The sequence below is a fragment of the Lygodium microphyllum genome, chromosome 30 (genome assembly GCF_053477565.2).
Source record: "Lygodium microphyllum isolate KBCC chromosome 30, Lygodium_microphyllum_v1.1.10, whole genome shotgun sequence".
Lineage (NCBI taxonomy): Eukaryota > Viridiplantae > Streptophyta > Polypodiopsida > Schizaeales > Lygodiaceae > Lygodium > Lygodium microphyllum.
The window spans coordinates 55,784,928-55,804,738 of NC_141164.1; the positions used below are offsets into that span (position 1 = coordinate 55,784,928).

At 40.1% G+C, this 19,811-nt stretch overlaps 1 pseudogene; it reads left to right on the top strand.

Annotated features, from left to right (window-relative positions):
• Positions 1 to 2,921: 2,921 nt before the first annotated feature.
• LOC148009870 (phytepsin pseudogene) lies at positions 2,922 to 3,437 on the top strand (annotated as a pseudogene).
• The last annotated feature ends 16,374 nt before the right edge of the window (positions 3,438 to 19,811 follow it).

Below are 19,811 nucleotides of genomic sequence, written 5' to 3' on the forward strand. Positions count from 1 at the left end.
CTTTGCAAGCTCAACTGACTACTCTTCAATGATCCACTGTCAATCAAGATGGACCGCAACTCGAAGATGTTATACGACATATGATCGATGCGACACTCGAAGCACAATCTATCAGGAAAGAAGCCAAGATAAGTAGAAGAAAATTCAAAGTCCATACTTTTAATGGGCTACTTGATGGAAAAAAATTTCTTGCTTTTATTAGTCAGTTTGATGGTTACTTCCATGAAAAACAGTATGCCAAAAAAGATAAACTCAAATGTGTCACTCACCATTTAGTGGACAAAGCATCATTATGGTAGATTGTTGTCCACAAGAGTATTAATTGTCCTACTACTTGAGAGGCTTTTCAAAAGAATTTTTTGCAGAATTTTCTTCTACCTCAATTCCATGAAAAAGCAATCAAACAATGGGATCTTCTGCAACAAAGAGATCATGAGCCTATTCTGCAATACACTGAGGATTTATGGAATGCCTTATTGCAATTTCGAATGCTTGAAGATGTACCTAAGGCGATCCACAAGCACAAGTAAATGTCTGGTTTGGTTTGGCACTTCTATACGGAGGTGAACATGTTCAAGCCAATGACTCTAGAGGATGCGATTTCTCTAGCCCATTATGCTAAAGACAAAATTTGTGGATGAGAGAAGCAAAAACAATAACTTTCAACTAACGGTAACTTTGCTACAAAGCAATTAAATTCTAACTTTTGAAGATTCAATCAAAATCGCTTTGTTCCTTCTTCTTTCCGTAAACTTAGACACGACCCCCTGCTTTACCATCAAACACAAATTCAAATGCTAAGCCATCTTTCCAGCCAAATCGCAATATACCTAAACTCCCAGCCATTACCAATAATGTTTCCAAAGCCAAGTCTATAGTTTGCTACAAGTGCCACCAACCTGGACACTTAGCGGTGAATTGTCAATCCAAGAAGCCAACTATTCATATCAATTACTTGGGAGTGACTAAAGATGAAGACCATGAAGAAATGCCAACTATTCATATCAATTACTTGGGAGCAACTAAAGATAAAGACCATGAAGAAATGCCAGATTTTATGAAAGATGATGATGATATCAGTACTGGTTTAGATAGCTTACCAAGTCTGCCAAATCCTCATTCATTATGAAAGATGAAATGTCTTATGCATGTTTGTTTTGCATGATGATGGGAGCACACATGATTTTATTTCTACAAAATTGGTAAAAGAATGAAATTTACATACTATTCCAACTCATTATCGCATAAAAGCTGCATTCTTAGGCACTAGATACAATGCCACACAAAAAGTTTATGATTTAGAAATTAAAATTGGCGATTATGTTGAGCACAGAAATTTCTTGGTTGTGCCTTTGCAAGCTAGTGACATTATTTTAGGAATGCCTTGGCGTCACAATTATAATCCCAATATAGATTATTCCACACATTCAATGAAAATTTATTCTAACGGAAAACAAATTACATTACATGGAACACACACCTTAGATAATTTTCCATTGCTTAGTCGCACACATGCTAAACGTGCATTAGAAAAAGGTAACAAATCATACTTAGTATAGGTGAATGAAAATAAAGCTAAGGAAAATCATATGCATCCTAGGCATGCACAATTTCTTTCACAATTTAAATTATTTTTTGATGCTGATTTACCCCTTGGTTTACCACCTACATGTCGTGAAGATCATAAAATAGATTTAATCCCTAGCTCTCAACCACCATGTAAAGCACCTTATAGACACAATTAAATTGAACAGAAAGAAATCCAAGCCCAAGTTGAAGGATTGTTAAACCGAGGACTTATTAGGCCCATTAATTCTCCTTTTGGTGCACCTATCCTATTAGTCAAGAAGAAAAATAATACGTATAGGATGTGCATTGACTATTGTGCCCTAAACAAGATCATTGTCAAGAATAGATATTCGATCCCTAGGGTAGATGACCTCATGGATAAACTACAAGGGGCCACAATATTTAGCAAGATAGATCTCAAATCTTGATATCATCAAGTATGATTGGATACATCTAACATTTTTAAAACTACATTTAGAACTCGATTTGGTCATTACGAATTCCTTGTTATGCATTTTGGTTTGACTAATGCACCAACGTCATACATTTAGTCGTATGATGAATCACATATTTTTGAAGCATCGGCATTGTGTAGTTATTTTCTTTAATGACATATTGGTTTTCAGCAAGAATTGTGTAATGCTCGTTCAGCATACGAATATTTCATTTAGAAAAGAAGTTAGAAAAAGGTTGCATGGTTCACATAAAACCCTAACGCTTAGTAGCATGAACCTTGAATGCATGTTCTAGAATAATCAATAGAAGTTATGCCGTAACTTAGCATATACTTTGATTTTAACCAGAAAAGTAGGGTTTGTAAATCTACTCAAATGTAGGCAATGAATCATGTGGTTGAAAAATGGTATCGTAAATATCTTCAAGAATAGACAAGTAAATTGGTTTAAACCTAAACACCTAAAACTGCAAAGGAATCACTTAGGAAGGGTTAAATCAATGCAACATATCCCAAAGAGCTAAATAGGGTTTAGCATGTTGAGGACGTTGTCGTATTGCTGCGCATTCGAGGTGTGAAAACCACCCAAAAGTTGTGCGTGTGATTAGATACTTTGTACATACTTAGTTGTTATGTTTGCTCTTTCATTCTATGCTGAAGACGGAGAAGAACAGGGAGTTTTGGTAGATTGGTAACTCGAGATGCAATCTCATGGGCTACACTTATTTCAAGATATGCCGATTATGGGCTTTGTGAGGATGTTTCCAACATCTACAACTGGATGGTATTTCTGGTGATGCTAGTACATTTGTTTACAACCTGAAATCATGTAGCATCATAGGAGCTTTAGATACAAGCCGAGAACTTCATGTAGAGATATAAAAAAGGGGGCTAGATAATGAGTTTCATGTTGGCAATACACTTGTGGACATGTATAACAGATGTGGTCGGGCTTCAAGCATGTGGCATTCTTTGGGCATGGCTGCAGCATATTGAGCTCATCTTTGGTGGCATGAATCCTAGACATTACATTGGACAACATACTTACATGCCAGTCACACAAAAAGGCTACTGGCAGTTTGATATGGGAGACTTTCTCGTAGGTGGAAAGACAACAGGTTTCTGTGCCAATGGCTGTGCTGCTATTGCTGATTCTGGAACATCTTTGATGGCTGGGCCAACGGGAATCATAACAGCTATAAATGAGGCCATTGGAGCATCTGGTGTCATGAATCAGCAATGCAAGGCCATGGTGTCTCAATATGGTGATAAGATTATTGAAATGGTTAAGCAGCAGATCACAGAAAAGATATGTGCACAGTTTGCCATGTGCTCCCAAAGAGCAAAGGATTTCAGCCCAGATATTGCAAGCGTACTAGAAGGAGGTTTGGTCGATATAAAAAAATGTGATTAATGCTAAAATTGGCCTGCTTTCCTGGGGGAAAAAGAGGCTTTTCTGGAAAAAGGTGGATCGCTGTCTTTGGAGGAGAGGGACGACAAACTTCTGGAGGAGAACAGAGAAAGGATTGTTCCCCCCCCTATTTGCAATCGAATCCACAAGGTACCCTCTGACGAGGATGTGCACAATCTTGAATATTCCTGGAGTGGCCGAGTGGCTCAAGTTAGCTCTGGAAAGACAAGGATGCTACTGTGACACAGAGGTCGAAGGTGAAGAAGGACGAGGATGAAGAGGGGACGACGCTGAAGAAAATTACAAAAAAAAAGGTGGCTTTTTCTGGAACAGAAGAGAGACGCATGGGGTGAACCCTGTCAAACAAGATTCATAAGAGGACGTCGCTGCTGAAGACAAAGAGAAATAAGACAAGTTCAGATGGAGGACTACGAAGAGAAGAAGATGACGAGGCTACTACGAAGAAGGGACGACGTTGGAAATCGACAATAAAGGAGGGAGATTGACTGTGGAGGAACGACAATGGAGGAAGGAGCCGACAACGATTGATGAGCCTACGGAGGATGTGCAAAGGAGAGGAATGAGTCGACATTGGATTATGCTAATTAAGCTGAAGTGATGACGAGCTCGATGAAACATATTGAGGTGGATGACAGGAGGAAGGAACAAAGGAGTTGCAGTAGCAAAAGATGAAGAAAAAGCTGAAGATAGGAGTGAATGCGTATCGAAAAAGAACCTACAGTCAATGATGAAATAGCTGGACGATCAGACGATGACAAAGATCAAGACGACGACCCCATCTCCACTGCCAAAGGCCCGATAATTGCTGCTTATTACACGAAGATCCACCGTTATCAGACACACGAGCTTATGAATGACTATCGCTATTTGTAAGTTCTAGGGTCTGCAGCTGCCACAGAGTCTTGCCTGCAAAGGATCCGCATGTTACCAGTTAATAGCACGCCATGCTTCCAATTTCCGAGTTACTGACTGCTCCCCAGGCTCGACCATACAACAGGATTCCTTCCCCGCTCCGTCCTCGTTTCTCAGAAGTGATGAATTCCAAGGGCTTTTACTGGTCAGAAGTGATGAATTCCAAGGACTTTTACTGCTCAAAAGTAATGAATGCAACATTATAGTGTGGCATGATCAGCCACTTTGAATTAAAGACCCAAGACAGTCTACCTTTGCCTGCATAGCCTGGACAGTAGGCACAAGAACCTTGAAATTATTCACAATGATACCCATGAAAAGCTATACAATATATTGAGTAGAAAACCGGGCTTTTATCAACGAATATGTGTATCCTGCTGAATTCGAAGCATTGAATCAGATGTGCATTTGTTGATGATGACAAAGGATTGAATAGAGACCTTGGTGTACAGAATTCAGATGTGCAGAATTCAAAATATGGGCTTTCAAATGTTTATTAGGCAGGGGAAAGACGGGCTTTAAGAAATCCATTGAGCTTTTCTTTGTAAACTTCTCCATCGACTAAAGATCAATGACCCAATGCCTATCTGGATTGATGCTGAAATATGAACCATGAATCTTTTGTAAAATTCTGGAGCTACTTGCAAACATATAGAAAACTTGAAGACAGTTTGATTACTGAATTGGAATGCTATCCTATCTGAATAAGATTGTTATTTTTCTCTAAAATATCAAGAGTCCAGTCTTCCACATACAAATTATCTTGGTGTTTCTTATACAGTACCAACCAGCGAATTTATTTTTGAAATAGCAAGAAGGGACGTGAAGAATTTCAGTTTTTGAATAACCAGTTGGTTATTAAATCAGAATTGATTCCTTTGTGAAACTGAAGCTGTTGATGTTGATTAAGGTTGTAAATGTTACACTTGATTGATCTTCTATCCTGACATTTAACAAGGACTTCTGAAGTTGCGGCATTGCTTTCGAAACCCTTCGACAACGTGTCCTAATCACTCTTATTGCCAAAGCTGAAACTCTTATACCCTAAATACTTGCCCTCATTCATGGAATGTAGGGAAAATAGGACATACTTGTGAGAAACGATCTAGGGTTTTTACCCTAAGGATCGCTCGCTAAAAGGATGAAACTCGATTTGAATTTTGAACCCTAAGACCGATAATGTCGGCCTAGTGCAATCACGGACAGATTGTTATGAAGACACCCTAACCCTGTCTCCTATCTTTCATGATTCCGTGATTAGAAAACGCCATTCGATGGGTAAAATAGTCCCATGGATTAGATGCGAAACTTGGCAACAAGTTGCAGAGTCGCATGATCTTGTGATTTGATCACAAAGGAATGGCCAATTCCTCAGAATAAGATTGGCAGACTCTTGCACAAGTTTATCTTGCAAGAGGATGAGTAGTCATCCTGATATAACACCTTTCTTGGGAAAAGTGACCAAGATAAGGGAATTAGATATTTTCTTGGAAGCAAAAGACCAATCAGTAAATTGGAATAACATACTTACTACTAATAGAACTTAAGGTATTGGTTACGTTGGGTTAATAGGTTACGGCCCTAACCAAAGGATATAAAAGTTAACAAACAAACCCTTGGGAATCTTGCCAAGTTGCAATTGATCCCGGAACAAATGCTGAACGCATTCGGAAAGAAGGATTCACTCCTTAGCAGTTGGCCATAATAAACGACCACTGGAAATGATTGTGCTTGTAACAGTTTAGAGAGCACTGTTTGCTTTGTTTGCTCAAGGAATAAATGGATGAAAATATATCTAATGCTTCAGGTTGAAGGCTTGAAGGGACAGACAGCCTCAGTTTCCCCGGACTGCCTGCCTGACCCTAACCAAGGGGGTTTTTAACCGCGTCGGGAAGGTGAACCGAACCCGCCGTGAGAGGTCTCTCCGTTGAGTGCTACTTGGAGCAAGAGGATGCTTGGGTGCCTGGGGCGCTCTAGCCATAAATCCCTCACCTTCCGAGCCCTGCATAGGAGGCCAACGTGACTCAGGATTGGATCTCAAGGCCCACATACTAGTTTAGGGACGAAATCTTGGATTAGTAATCCCTATGGATTGCTGGATAGCCTTCGGGCGGATTATTGATAAGCCTATGGGCTGGATGTTATAAATGTATTCCAAAGATAAATATGATGAGCTGTTGAAAAGGAACTTGTTTGACATTGCTTTTCTATGTTAAGTGCTATGATTATGTGAAGGAACCAGTTGAGGAAAGTGCGGTGGATGTGGCCATGGGTCCGTCTTACGAATGGGTGGTCCCAGTTGACCGGGAACTTTTCTCAATCTTGATGGACAGCAAGAAGATCCTTTCAAAGGACACGAACAACAAGGGCGCTGACTTAGAGTTTAAGTTATAATAATCCCGATTTACACTATTTTAGGGGAACGGAATGGGACTATGCCTTATAGCAGAGAGGTCGAGCCTTGCATTCCTCTCGTTTTCCATTCTCCTTGAACCAAGTGCACTGAGAGTCCGCTTCGGCCCTAGCATTTTTTCTTAAGGTAGTTTGATTGGGGTTCGATGCTAGTTGCCGTTTAGGAAATGACCATTAGGGAAAAACCCTGATTCAGGTAGGTCCTAAGTGGGAGCGGCTAGAATACTTCCGCTACGTGGCAAATGTGGAAAGTCCTAGATTGCAAACCCCGTGACATTCCATGGGAGTGCCGGGCGGAGCTTTCTAGACATCCTTTCCGATGGATTGCTAAGAGGTGTCCTAAAGATTACATGCGGACACGTTACAGTTGGTATTAGAGCAAACCAATGAAGGATTTGTTTTAAGAAATCTTAATAAAAAGAAGTAAAGCAAATGTTGCATTCTGAACATTTCCTTACCTTCGATGCTGTCTTGTAGAATTATGAAGCATGCCTTGCCATCAAATTGGGGTGGCTAAATTTGCTTAAGAAGGAACATCTTCTCTTGCATGTCAGCATTCATGGGTGCAGAAGGTGCTTGAAAATCAAGCCATACCACTTAGGTTATTTAGGTTATGTCTATGATCCGATCATTAATCAATCATGCATCATTAAAAAGTTTTTCTCTGATACCAACTATAATATGCCCACTCCTCAAATCGTGGGACATGTCTTAGTAATCCATTGAGAGAAATATTTAGAAGATACCTCCCGGCACTCCCAAGGAATGACACAGGCTTGCCAACTAGGGTCTCTCGAGTTTGCCCCGCAACGGAACTAATCCAACCGTTCCCACTAGGATCGACCTGAAGTCTGGGTTCCTAGTCAACATTGTCTAAGGTTATAGACTGACTTTTTCTTAATATTTCCTATAACATCTCCTTTGAGGAAAGCTCTCAGCTAACTGAGACCACTCTTTCGTAGGATAGACCCATTGGTCACATCCACGACACTTCCCTCAAGGGTTGTTTTAGTTATCTAATTACCTACCACATTATGCTTGACACATAAAAATAGCTTTCTTAATTAACCTATTAGTCATAGGTTCCTTTACGTAATTTAGGCCACAGACACAAAGATAAGATAAAACAAGATCAAACACTTCCTTAACTTATCTTTGGATTAATGTTTGTCTCCCATCCATACAGGACAATTAAGTGTTCCTTTCTACCTCCGCAAAAAAATCCTTCCATCTCCTGACAATAAAACCCGAAGGTTTATCCTTCCAAGATTCCGCCTTGTAACTAGTATCAAGGCCTCGAGATCCCATCTCGAGTCACATAGAACACTTGTCTAGGGCCAGGAGACATTGGGATTTATGGCCAGAGCCTCCAGTGGCACCCAAGTGTCCTCCTACGCCAAGTGATTTCCACAGAGAGACCTCTCGTGGCGGGTTTCGTCGACATTCCTGGTGCAGATTCACAACCCCGTTGGTTAGGGTTTGGTGGTTCGCGGGCAGTAGCTAGCACCATCCTTCCTTAATTAATCCTTTTATGAATCCATCATAACTAAGGCAAAACGAGCCTATCATTTCCAATCAAGAAAATAGGATTTTCCACATCAAGCAATCACTTTGCTTATAAACCACTTGTCCTTAGTAGGATCTTCTCTTACCAAAGAAACCAGCCAATTCACTTAGAGCTAGGAGGGTATCCACTTCAATAATCTAAGACAAGATCATTAAAAACAACTCACAAGCACGTGTGTTTAATCACTCAACTCCTTTTGAATCTCTCTTTTCCTTGGGTTTTATTCTAGGGTTCCAAGTTGTGAATCCTCGATTCTTTGCACGTATTTTAACATACTTGGTAATCTTTAAAACACATTAAATATATTTCAAGACTTGTCATACATTCTTTCCATCCTCTCTTAGTGTGATGCTATGTAGAATTTTAGCATCAAACTCATCTCCCATGCACAAGGATCATTTAATAAACTGACACAATCTACGATCCTTAACTACCTTCACATTTAGTTCATGACTTTTTAATACTAATATGCATGTATTTGTGTGGCTTAAGTACATAAAAGCCTAAAATTCCATGCATTTCTGCAGTTGTATGCTAAGAACGAGAACTATTATTTCATGTGTTCATTGTAATCACAGGCACGAATCATGAATCCTAGATAACTGTTCATGTACTAGATTGGGTGGAAGCCTATTATTTTATGTGAAATATTGTAAAAACCCTATCATTTCATGTATGCAAACCTATGCCGAAATCCATTTCTCATTATTTCATGCATGCAACCCTATCATGTAAGTCTACTCTCATGTTTCCTTAAATGAATGTAAGATCTTAAAATACGTAAGCATAGGGCCTAGATCCTTAAAAAACATGGTTTTAATTTGGGCACAGAGGGACATTTGGTGTGTTAGCCGCTTCACTTGGATGGTCTTAACCTTCGAATCTCTTCTTCTTCTTCTTTCACTAACTCCTTTCTTCTCCTCCTCTTCTCAGTCTCTCCTCCTCCTCTTCTCTCTCTTCCTTCTTTCTCTTCTCTCCTTCTCTTCCACTACGCTCTCTTCTCTTTCCCTCTCCTTCTTCTTCCCTTCTCCTTGTCTCCTCCTCTTCTCTCTCTCTCTCTCTCCCTCCTCTTCTCTCTCTTCCTTCCTTCTCTTCTCTCCTTCTCTTCCACCACTCTCTCTCTTACCTCTTCTCCTTCTTCTTCTTCTCCTTCTCTCTTCTCTCACTTCTCTCCCCCTTCTCTCCTTCTTCCCTTCTTCTTCTTTTATTCTCTATTCCTCTCTCTCCCTCTTCTCTTCTTCTTCCCTTGTTATTGTTTTCTTCTCTTCTTCTCTCTCTCCCTCTTCTCTCTCCTCCCTCTTTTCTTCTCCTTCTCTTCTTCTCTCTCTCCTTCTCTGTAACATTTCCGAATCAAAAATATATATCCTTCACATGAACCTCCTCCTAATACGAGGTCATAATGATAATTAAGTTAGGATAATGACAAATTTTTTTAACTATTACTCCCCTTATCCCCCCCAGCCGACTATCGTGCTGGAGGGGAGGGGAATAACAGGAATGATCAAGCTCCTCGATGGAGCTTGTAGAGGGAAAAGCTCATGCGTATTGATGCGTGGGGGAGAGAGGATCCCCCTTCCCTCACCTATATAAAGGCTATGGGGCATAGCCAACACTACAACAGAAATGAGGCATAGATGCGCACGTTAGATGCGCAAAGTCAGGCGCGTCTATCAGAGCGTCTATAAATGCGTGTAAATAGACACGAATTTTGCGTCTATATATCCGCGCAAATAGACGCTAATATAGACACGCTATCAGACACACAATTATTTAACCACCTAAAATTAGCAATTTACATAATTGAAAAACCAAAGTTAATAATTATTTAACCACTTGAAATTGATTCTTGAGCATGCACATGTGCGCATGATAAAAACCATAGAATTGAGAATACACATTGAATCATTCAATTGAAAAAATAGAGTTAATAATTACTTTTTCATTGCTCTCTAATGAATGAAAGTTCCTCCAGTTGACAAGCCTGATATAAGTAATTAGTGGCAAGCGACAGAAACCTTACTATTAGTAGCAAGCATTGCAATATATGTATCTCGTAATTTCTCTATGTACTTGAAGATGATAAAAGATACTTCCTTTTTATTATGGAAAATTCAATGCTTGCTTTAAAATTGACTATTGATTCTTGAATATGCACATGTGCACATGACAAAAAGCATAGAATTAGGAATACACATATATTGAATCAATAAGCAAATTAAGTATGTTACAGTGAATGATCCATCTCATCTTCAATGAGATCAGCCCTTGCTAAACTATCTACTTCTAGGTCTATGTTATCAAGAGGTAACGAAACAAATAAGTCTATCCCACTATCAAATGTGTTGCTATATTGCTCAATAACTTCATTAATATCATCGACAATCACATTATTGTCTTCCTCTGCGTTTCCTTGAACATCATCGCAAGGTTCATCTTGTACTATATCACACATATCATCCATTATGGTGTCATCATGCACATCATCATTATTTGTTGGATTGTCATCTGCTATCTGCATGTTGGTAATATTACCATATATTGGTTTTGAACGATTAGATATAGGGATGACATACCACCATCGGTTATTGTTTACCATTGGATGATACACAACCTGTATTTGAAAAACAAAAGCAAAAAACTTAAGTACTTATTATATTGTGTATATGTATCACATGTATACATATAAAAAAATTAGCCTTTGCATATATACCTACTCGCATTATTGAGGTAGTACTAATGTGTCATTCTTGTTTTGGTGAAATTTTGTAGAATCAATGATTACAAAACCACTTGGATGGTGTCTGATTGTGCAATGCTCACCATTTGTTACCACTTCTTTAAACCACTTCACATCCAGTACATATATAAAGAATCATCTGAAGTCAAGCTTCAGAATATCTTGGATCAAGCCACAATAACCTTCCATGGTACCATTGGCAGCCTCGAAGTGAGCAAGGACACCACAATCTTGGGTATTTCTCTTTTCATCTATACGTTGAGTTCGAAGATGTTTACCCTCACACCAAAGTGCATTGAATAATGTGCACTAGTAGTAAAAGATAAAAGATCAAACATGTCAATTATTTATATAAAATAAAACTTATAGAAACAAATTAATTGATAGTATGTCTCACCTTTGATAAGCAACCTCGTGCGTATTCCCACTCTTCTTGAGATATATTAATTTCCTCCTCTTTTTTCATTCTCTCCATTTCCTCATGTAACCAATCTATGTCAATATGACGTGGGAGCGCATTTAGATGATCTAAAAATGAGACATTATGTCCATATCTAGTGCGAAATTCTTGTCTTTCACTTTTTCTTCTTGCCCTTGCTTCATTATATAGTGCCACCCATTTGCTCATAACATCACTATTGAGCACACAAAAACTATTTAACTTACGAAGTTCTTCTTTTGTTAGCACTTTACTCATTCCTTTTCCTTGAGGTACTATAGAGGTCATCCTCAAGTCTTCATCATCTTTTCATAGTCATGGTTGAGAGGGATCCACTTCAGCAAGATATTTAGAGATATAAACAAGGGATGATTGCACTAACCAACCCTCAACCATGCTTCCCTCAGGCCGTGCTTTTTGCCTCACAAAATCTTTCAAGGTTTTCATGAAGCGCTCAAGAAAAAACATCCACCTTACATGAACTGCCCCACAAAGTGCGATCTCATCAATCAAATGTATGAGTAAACGTAATTGAGTAGTCAAAATGGATCGAGGAAAAATTTCCTCCACCAAACAAACCACCTCAATAGATAATACTCGAGCATCTTGCAATGTGTTTGGATCAATTTCCTTCGAGCTCACGTATCTGTCAAGATGTATTTGAGAATTGTTTATTTTTATGTAGAAATTCAAAGATATATAATGAAAAAATACAATGTATACACACCTCACAAGCTCTCCCATCTTGTAAATTATATCACATACATCTTTGGAGGCACAATGGGATATGCTAGTAGGAAGTACGAACTGAATGTAAACAATATTCATAGATGCAAATTGTCAGTAGAGGAAAAAGTCATCATACCCCAAAGTTTACACATAGTTATGCCACTAATTATTACTATAATCATGGTTAGAGATACCCTTACTTTAATCATTTTGTGCCAATCGTGGGACTTCAAACCAGATAGTTGCTCCACACCTCTTTTCTTTTTCTTTATGAAGGCTCCCTTGAGACATCTCATACATCCTGTGGGTGTTCGAAAGCTATATATTTGTTCCTTCATAATTTTTTCCTCGTTCTTTGATAATATCCAAGGTGCATGGGGTAGCTCAATCTTTCCTCTGGGTCCAATGCGTGGCCAGGCTTGTCTCATGCGACCAATGTTACGTAAATCCTCCCTTACATTAAGTGAATCGCGAGCCCCTATCAAGTGATCCCATAATGTAGATACAACATTTTTGAATATGTGGACAGAAGACGAAAGAATATAGAGAACCTAACAAACAAACAATATATTATGTAAACAATTCATCATGCTAAATACTTTAAAGTCAATCGAGAGAAATGCACTTCTTACCGACTCATGCCATGTGGAGGGTGGCTGTCGGCATTAGTCCATCTCTCCTTCCAATCTCGAATGGTTAGAGATTGTGGAGTCATTCCATTAGTAGGGAGAACATATTTGGGATGGTCAATAGGAAGAAATCGATGATGATTGTCATAGATAACCTTCTTTAAACGTGCCGGCCTAGAGGAAACTAAAGAGGGACCGCAAATAGGACATGCATGATATCCTGACGTGGTTAAACCTGAAAGAACAAGTGAATTAATAAAATGCAATTGATTCAAGTCTTGAATTTCAAATATAGAGTTATATATATGTACCTGAACACTCTCCGTATCTTGGAAAGTCGTGCATGGTCCACAACAACATGGCCTTCAATGTGAAATCTCTAGAGGATGCAGATGCACTTGTATCTTGCACCTCAATACCTTGCCATAACATTTCTAACTCTTCAATCAAAGGCTCTAAGTAAATGTCCATGTTTTTTACCTTGTGCTTTCCAAGAATCAGAAGGGACAACATCACATGTCCCTTTTTAATTGCCATGGATGGAGGAAGATTATAGTTCACCAATATCACTGGCCATATACTATATGATGTGCTTTTGATGCCAAATGGATTGATTCCATCCATACCTAAACCAAATCTCAAATTTCTTGGCTCTTCTTTGAAAACGGGGCACAAATTATCTATATGTTGCCATGCGGGTGTGTCTGCAGGGATCCTCCATTTTCCATCACTTGAACGATGACTAGCATGCCATGATATGAGCTTTCCAATAGACTTATACTTGAACATAAGTTTTATATGTGGAACAATCGAAAAATGTCGCAAAACCTTACGAGGCACATCCATTGACTTCATCTCCACTTCGTATCTTGATTCGCCACAAACAGGACACTCTCGTGGGAACTCATGAATCCCACGAAATAAGACACAATCATTGACACATGCATGGATCTTGACATAATCGCGGCCTCCCAGAGATGTCAAGTAATGTCTTTCTTGCTCTCTCTTAGGTGGCAATTTGTTTCCTTTTGGAAGCATTTGTGATAATAACCTACATATATTTTAAAAGTGAGTTAAAAAACCACCAACATATATTTTTGTCAGATTTCAAAATAGAGAGGTTAACAATTGGCATTACTTCAAACTGAATTGATACCTACTTCAATAACGCATCCAAACTGACATTACTCCATCCATAAATTGTTTGCAAGTTAAGTATCCCGAGGGACACACGAAGAATGGAGTACGTACAACCTTCATACAATGGAGTAGATGATGCTACGTATAGTGGATCATCTAGCTTCGTAGAGTGACCTTCTCCCTGAACCGGTTGTGAAAATAGATGGTGTACCATGTTGTCCAAAATCTCATCCTTCTCAACCACAAAAGGGAGTTTCATGTACGTTGATATATAATTCCTGTAACATAGACTAGCAATCTTAGTGGTAAAAAAAAAAATGAATACCGGTGATTTTTCTTGGTCCCATTCTCCATACAAGCTGAGGTGTGACATTGCAATTCGATGTGCTCGAAAAATACACCCTCGACAACGATCACATTGCATCTAATTTTTCGTCGTAGCCATGGATCTCGATTATGAAGACGCAATGTTTCATCCTCATTTGAGGATGTGCTCATTGACTCACCAGCTTGCACCGCACTAGGTGATGACGACGTCGACATGATTAAACCTAATTCATGACAACATCAAAATATTTGTCATTCATATATGTTTACATAAGATCTTAATTTTAAATACACAAAAATCATCATCTTAAAACTTATCTTAACTTATCAAAACTTTTGAAGAATTCACTATCAAAACTTATCTTAAAAACAAAACATCATGATAAATCCCAAATCCGCGTCTGCCTACGCATCTATTTTCGCGTCTACAATTGTGTCTATATTCGCATCTATAGTCACATCTATCTGAAAAATAGACACACATATACACACGAAAATAGACGCACATGTCAAAATTCAAACCATATTTAAATCATTTCTTTTCAAACTGTGCCTTTCCTTTCCTGCGTTTTTTGCGGTTCTGAAGCTTGAGTTTAGCCGACATGCAGTCTCTTCATGCCTCACCTAGTCTCTTCATACCTCACCTCCTCATGACTCACCTCTTCTTTCATTTCAAACACACAAGAAGGGAAAAAGGAAAGCCAAGGAGAGGAAGAAAGAGAGAACAAGAAAGAGGAGAACAAGAAGAAGCAGCAAGCAAGCAAACAAGCATGAAGGGAGGGTAACTTACCAAGGAGAGGAAGAAGGAGAAGGAGAAGCGCCACCACCTGCCACACCAAACACCCAAGGTGAGTCTCTCTATCTCTCTCTCTTTGTTTCTCTCTTCCTCTCTCTGCTCTGTCTGTGTATTGCTCATTTGTGATTCCATTATAATGTATTGCATTATGTAAATCATCAATGGCTGTCATCCGCCCAAAATCAGCCGACCCAGTGCATCTGCTAGCGCGTCTACATCTCAGTGTAGACGCGGACATAGATGCGCAAAAAGTTGTCTCCTCTCAGTGCGTGTGAGAGGGCGTCTTACAGCGCGTGTGCTCTACAATGCACACGCGCTGCACAGAATCGTAGCCATGCATTCTACACGCGATTTTAGACGCACATTGACCTTGGATGCGCGTCTGGCAGTGTGTCTGTGTTGCAGGTTAGATGCGCAAATAGATGCACATTGACCTGGGATGCGCATCTAGTAGTGCGTCTGTGTTGCAGGTTAGATGCGCAAATAGATGCACATTGACCTGGAATGCCCGTCTGACAGCGCGTCTGTGCTGTACGTTAGATGCGCAAATAGACGCATTGGATAGAAGATGAACAGCAATGTTATGTCAAAGGCTTAAAAACTACAATGTTATACTTTTATACACATTAAAAACTGCAAGGTCCTATTGTGTGACACCACCTAGAGCAGAATCTTGTTGCGTAGTATTGATTAACTTCTAAATAGAAGTCTAGTTAGATCTAAAAGTGACAAATTAGGAAGTGTTATACTTTTATACACATTTATACAAACATTACATTCTCTACATAAAGTGAGATTGAAGCTTGTGTGTTCTACATGTGGATCTCGTGAATTAGAGCCCTCACATAGGCATATAGGCCTCAATGTGCCCTCTAGTCTATGGATAGTCAACTCCACCCCTCATCCATGAGTTGCTTGTACTGCACAATATCCTCCTATGTTTTTTGTATGCAAATAAATTTTTCTTTTTCCTGTGTTTTTTTTGCAGATGTCGTATCCTGGTTCATCTAGCAATGACCTAGATGTGGATCGTATGAATGATACATTGGCCTCCTTTGGCAGGGGGTCAATGCATTTTTTGGAGGTTTTCCTAGTAGGGAAGACTTCATGGGAGAGATGACTAGACACCTTGGCCGCTCTCCCACAGTGGAGGAGGTGTTTAGTGTCATGTCTGGGATGCCTCTAGCGTCTTTGCCTGGCACTACTTCCCAGACTCCACATGCAGGTACTCCACATACAGGTACTCCATATGCAGGTACTCCACATACACGTCCTCCATATGTAGGTACTCCACATACAGGTACTCCATATGCAGGTACTCCATATGCAGGTACTCCATTTGCAGAGACTCCACGTGCTCCACGTGCATCGGCTGAAGCACAAGCATCTGCAGAAGCACGTGCATCTGCAGAAGCTCGTGCGTCCAGTGAGGCAGAGGGCAGTCGATAGAGAGGGAGGAGGGAGAGTCGAGGGGGAGGACGAGGGTTCTGTGGGGGTTTCCTAGGAGGTGGCGAGCGATCACCCTCACCAGTAGATCATGTAGAGGAGGTTGTATGCCATTACTATAGAGTTATAGATGCCGGTGGCATCTTTCATGATGATGAGGGAAGGGATGTAATGGTGTACATGAGGAGCGTCGTGCATGCGACGTATAAAAATTGTTTCATTACCTTCAAAAATCAGAAAAGCGGCTTGTGGCAGGAGGTGTTGAGGGCAGTCCATAGGAGGTACCCAAATCCTGAGGGTCAGCGATTCTCGGATGATTGGGGACGTACAAAAGTGAGGGATATGCTTCACAACAAAAGATCCCACCTCATGACACGAGCCAGAGACTCACTGCAGAGGCTGGAGGAGGGGCGTGGAGCCTACAGCCAACCACCTATGTGCCACCGCGTAGAGTGGAAGAAAGCCAAGAAGAAAGCACTTGAGAAAGTGAAGAGTCGCCAGCACACAGAAGCGTGACGGATCCAAATGGAAACCATGGGATGTCGCATTACGGATCGGGCGGCAAAGAGATGTGGGAGGCAAAGTTTGTAAGTATATTTTGATTTCTAGTTTTTTTAAATGTATATTTCTTTAAATTCTTTATATATTTTAGTCTAATATATTGTGATGTCTAATTGTTTGTATATCTCTAAATGTTTTGCAGACTACCATCATTGGTAGGACACCTACCCCTAGAGAGGTAGGTTACCATCGAGACCATAACCACGCAGCGACATGGCTTCACTTTTATGAGAAGGGTCTCATCACTGAGGACCAATACAACCGGGCCATGAGGATTCACAGCCAGAGGAGGTATGTTTTTCTTACTTTCCTATTAAAAGTATAACTAATTATAACTTTTTCTCCACCTTGTCTATGTAAGCAACCCTGATATTTTGTGTGTGTAGATGAACTCGGATGTGGAGTATAGCGAGGAGGGGGATAGTGATGCTAGTAGCCATGGTGGTACTAGCGAGGATGTTTCCTCTTCAGATTCGTAGAGGAGCACCATACCTCCTCATGAGGCCTTATTTTCTTGTATATGTATGATATCTCTTTGAGCCTACTGCTTGCAGCCATGCTTTAGGTCGCAAGCACTCAAAACTTCCCTTGTAAATGCTTTGATATATAATGAATATATGGATTTTCACTTTCAATTCTCGTGCCTGTAAGATACATTGTCTTTTTCCCAAATACACAATCTGATGTATGGGAGGGAAAAAAAAAAACCAGAGAGCCACATGCTCTCTGGCTTTTTTTTTCCAGTTCTGTTTTGCGCGTCTATCAGCGCGTCTAAATTGCAGGTAATTCGCATTTATTCGTGCGTCTATAATGCAAACTACACGCGCTGAATAATTCAAATTAAAAAAGGAAATGAAATATCTTTTTTTTTTAAATGACATTTTTTGTTTTTCGTTCACATCTATCAGTGCTTGTAAAAGCGCGTCTAAAAGCGTGTCTATATGTGCGTGTATATGTGCGTCTATTGCGCGTCTAATTGTGCATGTAAAGTCATCGATACATGCAATTATAGACGCGCAAATAGATGGGCAGGATAGACGCGCCCATAAGTTTTTCTCTGTATTTAAAAATCGTGTCTAAATGTGCGTGTATGAGGCTTTTTTGTTGTAGTGCAAGAGAAAAAGAGGGCGGTGCCATGAGAGCATGAGAGGACGTCGTCCGACTGCATAGAGGGAGAGAGTGAAGACTCTGTGTGCATTCCTCGAGAGGAGGAGGGGACCATCACCGTGCCGCTCCGCTGGCCAAAAGGGAAGAGGAAAGTCGCCACTGCCATCCGTCACCACGCCGCCACAGCCGCTCCTGGCTGTCATCACGCTGCTCAGGAGGAGTCATCTCCCTCCACATGGCCTTTTTAGAAGCTTCTAGAAGCTTCAAAAGGGGGCTGACATAAGCCCCCTTTTATATAACACCCCCTACTTCCCCCCCCCCCACACACGAGATTCCCTCCGAAGGGCTCTATAAGCCCTCTTTTCCCCCCTGATTTGCCATTGAAGGGCCTTCAAGTGGTCCTTAAGCCCTCCCCCCCCCCTCATGCCAAAAAAATTCCTTCTTTAGCCCCTTTCATACCTTTGTTTCCCCCCCCCCCCCCAACACAAAAAGAAAAAACTCATCTTTAATCTCCACACAAAATCCACTATTAAGGGTCTTTTGACACCTTCTTCCCCCATACAAAAGCCCTCGTAAGGGTCTTTTACACCTTATATTTTCCCCTTTCCTGTGGGTCCTTAAAAAGCCATTAAGCCCTTTCCCGTGGCTTTAATGGACCTTACTCACGGAGGTTTTTAATGTTGGAAAGTGCGAGGAAGATGAGAGACGAAAGGAAGAGAGAGGAGAAGAGAGACACGAGACACCGAAAGTGGAACCCCAGAAGTGTATCACTGAGCACACATGATAGGAATATATAGAGGGGGTCTGGGGCGCTATATATAGACAGACTATATATAGCTAACACCCCCACTCAAATAAAGGTCCCTTACTATGGATGAAAAAACCCTTGGGGGCTCAAGGGAAAAACCCATAGCTCTATATAGGCCTACCGTTATATTAATATTTAAAATATAAAATTACAAAGTTGAACTTACAAGAGCCTATTCATAGGCATCAAAGGAGCAAGGAGCTACATTACTCCTGAATTACAACAGCCTATTCAGAGGCATCAAAAGAGCTTTATCACTCCTAAATATACAACATGTAAAATAAGGATAAGCGACATCACTGTAAAAGATAAAATCTCCAAGAAATTCCTTCAACTGAACTTGGGATGTAAGCAGTATATCTGTCACATCAAAACTTAAAGAAAAACGTTACAGTGACATTAGAACAACACAAGGTCTATAGAGACGGTTCGCGACGCCGCTCTATAGACAATATAACACATGTGGGGCCCCATGAACATAATATAAATAAAACAATTTGTCATCAGCTGAAATATAGACGCTCATCAGCAGTTGGAAAGAATATAAACGAAATAATGTGTCATCAGCTGGAATATAGACCCTCGTCAGCTGGAAAGAATATGAACGAAACAATGTATCATCAGCTAGAATATAGACGCTCATCAATGGAATAACGAAGGAGGACGATCATCATGAAGCATGGCAACATTAACATCCAAAAGTAATGTTGATGTTGAAATGTAGAGATACATATCCAGCTAATCAA